The following is a 10454-nucleotide window of genomic DNA, read 5'->3' on the forward strand; positions in this document are numbered from 1 at the left end:
GGCCATCATCATCTTGTGCCTTTGATCTCCATCTCCAAAGCATCGTCATGATCTCCATCATCACCGGCATGACACCATGATCTCCATCATCTTGATCTATATCAATGTGTCGTCACATGGTTGTCTCGCCAACAATTGCTCTTGCAACTATTGCTATCGCATAGCGATAAAGTAAAGCAATTATTTGACGCTTGCATCTTATGCAATAGAGAGATAACCATAAGGCTTTTGCCGGTTGCCGATAACTTCAACAAAACATGATCATCTCATACAACAACTTATATCTCATCACGCCTTGACCATATCACATCACAACATGCCCTGCAAAAACAAGTTAGACGTCCTCTACTTTGTTGTTGCAAGTTTTACGTGGCTGCTACGGGCTGAGCAAGAACCGTTCTTACCTACGCATCGAAACCACAACGATATTTTGTCAAGTTGGTGCTCTTTTAACCTTCGCAAGGACCGGACGTAGCCACACTTGGTTCAACTAAAGTTGGAGAAACTGACACTCGCTAGACACCTGTGTGCAAAGCACGTCGATAGAACCAGTCTCGCGTAAGCGTACGTGTAATGTCGGTCCAGGCCGCTTCATCCAACAATACCGCCGAACCAAAGTGTGACATGCTGGTAAGCAGTAATGACTTATATCGCCCACAACTCACTTGTGTTCTACTCATGCATATTACATCAACGCATAAAACCTGGCTCGGATGCCACTTTTGGGGAACGTAGCAATTTCAAAAATTTCCTATGCAGACGCAAGATCATGGTGATGCATAGCAACAAGAGGGGAGAGTGTTGTCTACGTACCCTCGTAGACCGGAAGCGGAAGCGTTAGCACAACGCGGTTGATGTAGTCATACGTCTTCACGGCCCGACCGATCAAGCACCGAAACTACGGCACCTCCGAGTTCTAGCACACGTTCAGCTCGATGACGATCCCCGGACTTCGATCCAGCAGAATGTCGGGGAATAGTTCCGTCAGCACAACGGCGTGGTGACGATCTTGATGTTCTACCGTCGTAGGGCTTCGCCTAAGCACCGCTACGATATTATCGAGGATTATGGTGGAGGAGGGCACCGCACATGGCTAATAGATCTCAAGGATCAATTGTTGTGTCTATGGGGTGCTCCTTGGCCACGTATATAAAGGAGTGGAGGAGGGGGCATAGGGCCGGCCCCTATGGCGCGCCCTGGAGGAGTCCTACTCTCACCGGGAGTAGGATTCCCCCCTTCCAAGTAGTAGGAGTAGGAGTCAAGGCAAGGGAAGGGAGAAGAGAAGGAAGGAGGGGGCGCAGCCCCTCCCCTTAGTCCAATTCGGACTAGGCCTTGGGGGGGCGCCCAACCTCTCCTATCTCTTTCCCCTAAAGCCCAATAAAGCCCATATACTCCCCGGCGAATTCCCATAACTCTCCGGTACTCCAAAAAATACTTGAATCACTCGGAACCTTTCCGATGTCCGAATATAGTCGTCCAATATATCGATCTTTACGTCTCGACCATTTCGAGACTCCTCTTCATGTCCCCGATCTCATCCGGGACTCCGAACTCCTTCGGTACATCAAAACTCATAAACTCATAATATAACTGTCATCGAAACCTTAAGCGTGCGGACCCTACGGGTTCGAGAACTATGTAGACATGACCGAGACACGTCTCCGGTCAATAACCAATAGCGGAACATGGATGCTCATATTGGCTTCCACATATTCTATGAAGATCTTTATCGGTCAAACCGCATAACAACATACGTTGTTCCCTTTGTCATCGGTATGTTACTTGCCCGAGATTCGATCGTCGGTATCTCAATACCTAGTTCAATCTCGTTACCGGCAAGTCTCTTTTACTTATTCCATAATACATCATCCCGCAACTAACTTATTAGTTGCAATGCTTGCAAGGCTTAAGTGATGTGCATTACCGAGAGGGCCCAAAGATACCTCTCCGACAATCGGAGTGACAAATCCTAATCTCGAAATACGCCAACCCAACAAGTACCTTCGAAGACACCTGTAGAGCACCTTTATAATCACCCAGTTACATTGTGACGTTTGGTAGCACACAAAGTGTTCCTTCGGTAAACGGGAGTTGCATAATCTCATAGTCATAGGAACATGTATAAGTTATGAAGAAAGCAATAGCAACAAACTAAACGATCAAGTGCTAAGCTAATGGAATGGGTCAAGTCAATCACATCATTCTCCTAATGATGTGATCCCATTAATCAAATGACAACTCATGTCTATGGCTAGGAAACATAACCATCTTCGATCCACGAGCTAGTCAAGTAGAGGCATACTAGTGACACTCTGTTTGTCTATGTATTCACACATGTATTATGTTTCCGGTTAATACAATTCTAGCATGAATAATAAACATTTATCATGAAATAAGGAAATAAATAATAACTTTATTATTGCCTCTAGGGGAAATTTCCTTCAGTTGCTACATTCTTTACAGACTATCCTGTTTAGGCAGATTGTTGTTGTGTTTGCATTGTTTGCATTTGGTTGCTTCTTTAATGATTCTATTTGAGGATAGGACTATTAAATATGCAGAGGCATTTAGTATGCAATGTTGAATAATAATTTTAGTGATTTGCTACAGTAGAGTATGATAAGGTTTTTGCAATGGTTTATACTAACTTATCTCACGAGTCCTTGTTGAGTTTTGTGTGGATGAAGCTTTTGAGATTTAGGGAGACCGTGATATGAGAGGAATTAAGGAGACACAAAAGCTCAAGCTTGGGGATGCCCAAGGCACCCCAAGATAATATTTCAAGAAGTCTCAAGCGTCTAAGCTTGGGGATGCCCCGGTTGGCATCCCACCTTTCTTCTTCAACAACTATCGGTTAGTATCGGTTGATCCTAAGTTTTTGCTTCTTCACATGATGTTTGCTATTGTTAGATGTCATTTTATTTTGTTTTTCTTGCTGTTTGAACAAAGTATCAAGATCTGAAATTCTTAAATGTTAGAGAGTCTTCACATAGTTGCATAATTATTCGACTACTCATTGATCTTCACTTATATCTTTCGGAGTAGTTTGTCATTTGCTCTAGTGCTTCACTTATACCTTTTAGAGCATGGTGGTAGTTTTATTTTGAAGAAATAGATGAACTCTCATGCTTCACTTATATTATTTTGAGAGTCTTAAATAGCATGGCAATTTTCTTAAAATCCTAATATGCTAGGTACATAAGATTAATAATAAAATTCTCTTATGAGGGTGTTGAATACTAAGAGAAGTTTGATGCTTCATGATTGTTTTGAGATATGGAGGTAATAATATCAAAGTCGTGCTAGTTGAGTAGTTGTGAAATTGAGAAATACTTGTGTTGAAGTTTGCAAGTCCCGTAGCATGCACGTATGGTAAACGTTATGAAACAAATTTGAAACATGAGGTGTTATTTGATTGTCTTCCTTATGAGTGGCGGTCGGGGACGAGCGATGGTCTTTTCCTACCAATCTATCCCCCTAGGAGCATGCGCGTAGTACCGAGGTTTTTGATGACTTGTATATTTTTGCAATAAGTATGTGAGTTCTTTATGACTAATGTTGAGTCCATGGATTATACGCACTCTCACCCTTCCATCCTTGCTAGCCTCTTCGGTACCGTGCATTGGCCTTTCTCACATTGAGAGTTGGTGCAAACTTCGCCGGTGCATCCAAACCCCGTGATATGATATGCTCTATCACACATAAACCTCCTTATATCTTCCTCAAAACAGCCACTATACCTACCTATTATGGCATTTCCATAGCCATTCCGAGATATATTGCCATGCAACTTTCCACCATTCCGTTTATTATGACACGCATCATCATTGTCATATTGCTTTGCATGATCATGTAGTTGACATCATATTTGTGGCAAAGCCACCATCCATAATTTTTCATACATGTCACACTTAATTCATCGCAATCCCGGTACACCGCCGGAGGCATTCATATAGAGTGATCTTTATTCTAGTATCGAGTTTTAATCATTGAGTTGTAAATAAATAGAAGTGTGATTATCATCATTATTAGAGCATTGTCCCAAGTCAGGAATAAAAAAAGAGAAAGGCCATAAAAAAGAGAAGGCCCAAAAAAAGAGAAAGGCCATAAAAAAAGAGAAGGCCCAAAAAAATGAAAATGGGAGAAAAAGAGAGAAGGGACAATGCTACTATCCTTTTACCACACTTGTGCTTCAAAGTAGAACCATGATCTTCATAGTAGAGAGTCTCTTGTTTTGTCACTTTCATATAACAGTGGGAATTTTTCATTATAGAACTTGGCTTGTTTATTCCAACAATGGGCCTCCTCAAGTGCCCTAGGTCTTCATGAGCAAGCAAGTTGGATGCACACCCACTTAGTTTCTTTTGTTGAGCTTTCATACATTTATAGCTCTAGTGCATCCGTTGCATGGCAATCCCTACTCCTTGCATTAACATCAATCGGTGGGCATCTCCATAGCCCATTGATTAGCCTCGTTGATGTGAGACTTTCTCCTTTTTGTCTTCTCCACATAACCCCCCTCATTATATTCTATTCCACCCATAGTGCTATATCCATGGCTCGCGCTCATGTATTGCGTGAAAGTTTATGAGTTTGAGATTACCAAAGTATGAAACAATTGCTTGGCTTGTCATCGGGGTTGTGCATGATGAGAGCATTCTTGTGTGACGAAAATGAAACATGACTAAACTATATGATTTTGTAGGGATGAACTTTCTTTGGCCATGTTATTTTGAGAAGACATAATTGCTTAGTTAGTATGCTTGAAGTATTATCATTTTATGTCAATATGAACTTTGTCTTGAATCTTTCGGATCTGAATATTCATATCACAATTAAGAAGAGTTACATTGAAATTATGCCCACTAGTATTCCACATCAAAAATTATTTCTTTTATCATTTACCTACTCGAGGACGAGCAGGAATTAAGCTTGGGGATGCTTGATACGTCTCCAATGTATCTATAATTTTTGATTGCTCCATGCTATGTTATCTACTGTTTTGGGCAATATTGGGCTTTATTACCCACTTTTATATTATTTTTGGGACTAACCTATTAGCCGGAGGCCCAGCCCAGATTTGATGTTTTTTTGCCTATTTCAGTGTTTCGAAGAAAAGGAATATCAAACAGAGTCGAAACGGAACGAAATCAACTAGAGAAGTTATTTTTGGAAGGAAAGCTACCGGATGGACTTGGACCCCACGTCGGGAGAGAAGGGAGGTGCCCATGAGGGTGGGGGGCGCCCACCCCCCTAGGGTGCGCCCCCTGCCTCGTGGGGCCCCCGAAGCTCCACCGGCGTACTTCCTGCACCCATATATACCTACGTATCCTAAAACTTCCAGTACACACAATAGATCGGGAGTTCCACCGCCAGAAGCCTCCGTAGCCACCGAAAGTCAATCTAGACCCGCTCCGGCACCCTGCCGGAGGGGGCAATCCCTCTCCAGTGGCCATCTTCATCATCCTGGTGCTCTTCATGACGAGGAGGGAGTAGTTCTCCCTCGGGGCTGAGGGTATGTACCAGTAGCTATGTGTTTGATCTCTCTCTCTCTCTCTCTCTCTCTCTCTCTCTCTCTCTCTCGTGTTCTTGGTTTGGCACGATCTTGATGTATCGCGAGCTTTGCTATTATAGTTGGATCTTATCATGTTTTCTCCCCCCTCTAATCTCTTGTAATGGATTGAGTTTCCCCCTTGAAGTTATCTTATCGGATTGAGTCTTTAAAGATTTGAGAACACTTGATGTATGTCTTGCCGTGCGTATCTGTGGTGACAATGGGATATCACGTGATTCACTTGATGTATGTTTTGGTGGTTCCGCCCATGAACCTATGCATAGGGGTTGGCACACGTTTTTGTCGTGATTCTCCGGTAGAAACTTTGGGGCACTCTTTGAGGTCCTTTGTGTTGGTTGAATAAATGAATCGGAGATTGTGTGATGCATATCGTATAATAATACCCACGGATACTTGAGGTGACATTGGAATATCTAGGTGACATTAGGGTTTTGATTGATTTGTGTCTTAAGGTGTTATTCTAGTACGAACTCTAGGGCTGTTTGTGACAATTATAGGAATAACCCAATGGATTGATTGGAAAGAATAACTTTGAGGTGGTTTCGTACCCTACCATAATCTCTTCGTTCGTTCTCCGCTATTAGTGACTTTGGAGTGACTCTTTGTTGCATGTTGAGGGATAGTTATGTGATCCAATTATGTTATTATTGTTGAGGGAACTTGCACTAGTGAAGGTATGAACCCTAGGCCTTGTTTAATATCATTGCAATACCGTCTATGCTCACTTTTATCATTAGTTACATTGCTGTTTTTATATTTTCATATTACAAATACCTTTATCTACTATCCATATACCACTTGTATCACCATCTCTTCGTCGAACTAGTGCACCTATACAATTTACCATTGTATTGGGTGTGTTGGGAACACAAGAGACTCTTTGTTATTTGGTTGCAGGGTTGCTTGAGAGAGACCATCTTCATCCTATGCCTCCTACGGATTGATAAACCTTAGGTCATCCACTTGAGGGAAATTTGCTACTGTCCTAAAAACCTCTGCACTTGGAGGCCCAACAACGTCTACAAGAAAAAGGTTGTGTAGTAGACATCACAAACCCTCCCAAGACACCACCAACTGGTACCTTGGCATATGGTTCAATACAATCCCCAAGTTTACTTCTGCATGGGTCGCAAATAGGGATACACCAATCAAGAGCACCACCGCACTAGAGCTCACAACCTCCCATGATGACAACCTTGTCATCTTAAACCAGTCCACCAAGTCTATAATCTGGAGCACACAAGCAAACATCACAAGAAATAGCACCACTGCTATGCTTTTGAGTAGTGGAAATCTCATCCTGACAGACTCTTCAAACTCAGCAGAGGTTCTATGGCAGAGCTTTGATCACCCCACAGATACACTTTTCCCTGGGGCAAAGCTTGGACCGGACAAGGTCACTGGCTTGAACCGTCAGATCGTCTCTTGGAAGAACTTGATGGACCTAGCTACCGGCGTGTACTGTCATACGTTAGACCCCAGTGGTGCCGATCAGTTCTTGCTTACACCATTGAACTCATCCATACCATATTGGTCAACCGGTGTATGGAACGACAAATACTTTGCCTTAATTCTAGAGATGACAGCAAACAACCATGTTTCCATCGTAACATTTGTCAACAATGACCAAGAGAAGTATTTAACAATTAACTTTGTCAATGAATCTATGGTTACTCGTTTTGTAGTTGACGTGTCAGGTCGATTAAAATAGTTCATTTGGTTGGACGGTTCCCAGGATTGGATACCGGCCTTTGTCCAACCAAAACTTCAGTGTGATGTCTACGCAATTTGTGGACCTTTCACAATTTGCAACGAGAATGCGCCTCCACATTGCAATTGCATGGAGGGCTTCAGCATAACATCCCCCCAGGATTGGGAAATAGAAGATCGAACAAGTGGGTGCTCCAGAAATAATCCGTTAGACTGCATTAGCAACAAAAGCACATCTCATACAACAGACAAGTTCTACTCTTTGCCATGCGTTGAGTTGCATGCCTGAGAATGTCCCAAAACTCGAAGCTGCTACAAGCGCCAGTGAGTGCGCACAAGTTTGCCTGAGTAATTGCTCTTGCATCGCATATTCCTTCAACGATGGAAGATGTTCTGTCTGGCATAATGAATTGCTCAGCATAAGAGCGCTACAATGTAGTGAGACTACAAGTACAACCGGAGGAACTCTTTACCTTTGTATTTCTGCTAAAGATTTCAACAGATTGGAAAACAACAGAAAGGGGATTGTTATTGGAGTTGCAATTGGTACAGGCATTTCTGCTATAGGTTTATTTGCACTTGTTCTCTTGATAAAGATTTTGAGAAACAGAAGTAAGAGCTCTAGCCATATACTGGATGGTGTTCAAGGTTGTAACACAATCATTGCATTTAGATACACTGATTTACAGCATGCCACAACAAAATTCAAAGATAAGTTGGGTGCGGCCAGTTTTGGTTCTGTATTCAAGGGGGTTTTAAATGACTCGGTAGCTATAGCAGTGAAAAGGCTTGATGGTGCTTCTCAAGGAGAGGAGCAATTCAGAGCTGAAGTGAGCTCAATTGGAGCTATCCAGCACATCAATTTAGTTAAGCTTGTTGGTTTCTGTTGTGAGGGTTCCAAGAGGTTGCTTGTTTATGAACACATGTCAAATCGCTCTCTTGATGTCCATTTATTTCGAAACAATTCAACAATATTGAGTTGGACTATTAGATATCAGATAGCCATAGGGGTTGCTCGAGGTTTAGCCTACATGCATGAGGGATGTCGAGACTGCATCATACACTGCGATATTAAGCCAGAAAACATACTTCTTGATGATTCATTTATTCCCAAAGTTGCAGACTTTGGGATGGCGAAGCTTTTGGGAAGGGAATTCAGCCGAGTACTGACTACAATCAGAGGAACTGCAGGGTACCTTGCACCTGAATGGATCAGTGGCGTTGTTGTTACACCAAAAGTCGATGTGTATAGCTATGGGATGATGTTGCTTGAAATTATATCTGGAAAGGAGAACTCAAGTGCATCATATTCTAGCAGTGGCGACCTTGATGTTTCTTTCCCTGTTCATGCCGCACACAAGCTTCTTGAAGGAGACGTCGGGAGTTTGATAGATCAAACGTTACATGATGATCTTAATTTGGTTGAGGCTGAACTGGCTTGCAAGGTTGCATGTTGGTGCATCCAACACCATGAGCTTGATCGACCAACAATGGGACAGGTAGTTCAGATTCTTCAAGGGCTAGTTGAGATCAGGATGCCCCCCATACCAAGACACCTCGAAGCTATGGCTTAAAGCTCGCATTCAACGTGATCCCAATCCTTCTATGGAGCTACCAAGCAAAGGAAGTGCACTTCTCAATTAGTGATTTCAGTCATAAGCTCCTTTTGCTACCCTTAAAAAAGAGAGCTCCTTTTGCTACATTGTGGGCTGGGTTTTGACGTACTGGGCAGTGCTCCGTAGTGGCCGAGACGTACAATGCAATACCAACCTCCAATCTCTCCAATCCTTTCCACCTAAAAAACTCCAACAATTTCTCAAAAAAAAAACTAAAAACTCCAACAGGTTCACTAAAAAAAGAGGTAATGTTCAGTTTAATGCTAAAATGTTAAAAAAATATGAATTTATGGTCATCTAACTTGTTGTTTAATGCAAATACGATGCTTTTTACCGTATCAGGAACATATGAACAAGAGAAAATTAGGAGCTGGTGGGGTTCAAACCGTCGACCTGATGTAGGTGCGCACACCCTGTGTACCAGCCCGACAAATGATACACAATGCTTTGAACGGATAACTACGTCTTATATCCTTTCGTTAAACAGGTGGGCCTATCAGCACTAATGGGCTATGATCAGTGCAGCTCATTTTGCGCCTTTAATTTTTTTAAGTATTTTGTACGTAAATTATGATATACATATTACAAAAATGTTTGTATAATTAAAAATAATACAAATATTTGTGAAATTAAAATTGAAAAATATGATACAAAAACTGTACTACTCATAGATTAGAAAATTAACATAAAAAATAGAGCCGCTAGGTCTCGAACCCGTGATCAACGAGTAGAATACAAGCCAATATAGCTACTACACCTTTCAAGCTCTATTGTCTAATGTGGATAACAATATTTTTTGAACCAGGATGCATGTGGAGCTTAAATGGACTGCACATACTGTGGCCCATTTTGCACACACTATTTCCTTTACGATATTTGTAAAGCGTAATAAAGTTATGTTCAAATATTTGCCTGTCAAAATATTATGCATACAGAAGATGATTAGTTAATAAAAAAATATAAGCCCATGTATTATATAAATAATATTTAGTAAAACATAAGTAATAAAATGATTTAAGAAACTTTTTAAGATATTCTTAAAACATAAGTAATAAAATTATGTACAAATATTTATGTGTTAAAGGATATTACATATACAAAGGATGATTAATGAATAAAACTTTTAAATATAAACATGTGTGTTATGTTAGACACGACTGAATATTCATGTCAACAGTTTAAATTTTAAATTATGAATATTTGTACGAATATTGAACTGTACAAATGTGTGTATAATTATTGAAATGTTTGTATAGTTAACTTAATGTTTCTGAATTGTAATTTTACAAATATTTGTATTATTTAGATTATACAAAACAAATCTAAGTCATAACTATATTTTTTAAATATATAAATATTTTTAAATAATACATGAACAGTTTGGAAAGAAATTTATTTCGTTTGTATTTACAATATAACACGCGGAAATTTAAACATTATTTTTACTACTGAGATCATAATTTACATACAAATTTCTAAACAAAATTCAAAGGCGCATAATCTAATGGGCTGCAGTGATTATAGAACATTAGAGCTGACAGCATATAAAACCT

At 40.7% G+C, this 10454-nt stretch overlaps 1 pseudogene; it reads left to right on the forward strand.

The window, feature by feature from the left end:
- Nucleotides 1-8877, forward strand: part of LOC119333723 — a 28042-nt pseudogene extending 19165 nt beyond the window's left edge.
- Nucleotides 8878-10454: the final 1577 nt, after the last annotated feature.

This window comes from Triticum dicoccoides, chromosome 7A, assembly GCF_002162155.2.
Source record: "Triticum dicoccoides isolate Atlit2015 ecotype Zavitan chromosome 7A, WEW_v2.0, whole genome shotgun sequence".
NCBI lineage: Eukaryota > Viridiplantae > Streptophyta > Magnoliopsida > Poales > Poaceae > Triticum > Triticum dicoccoides.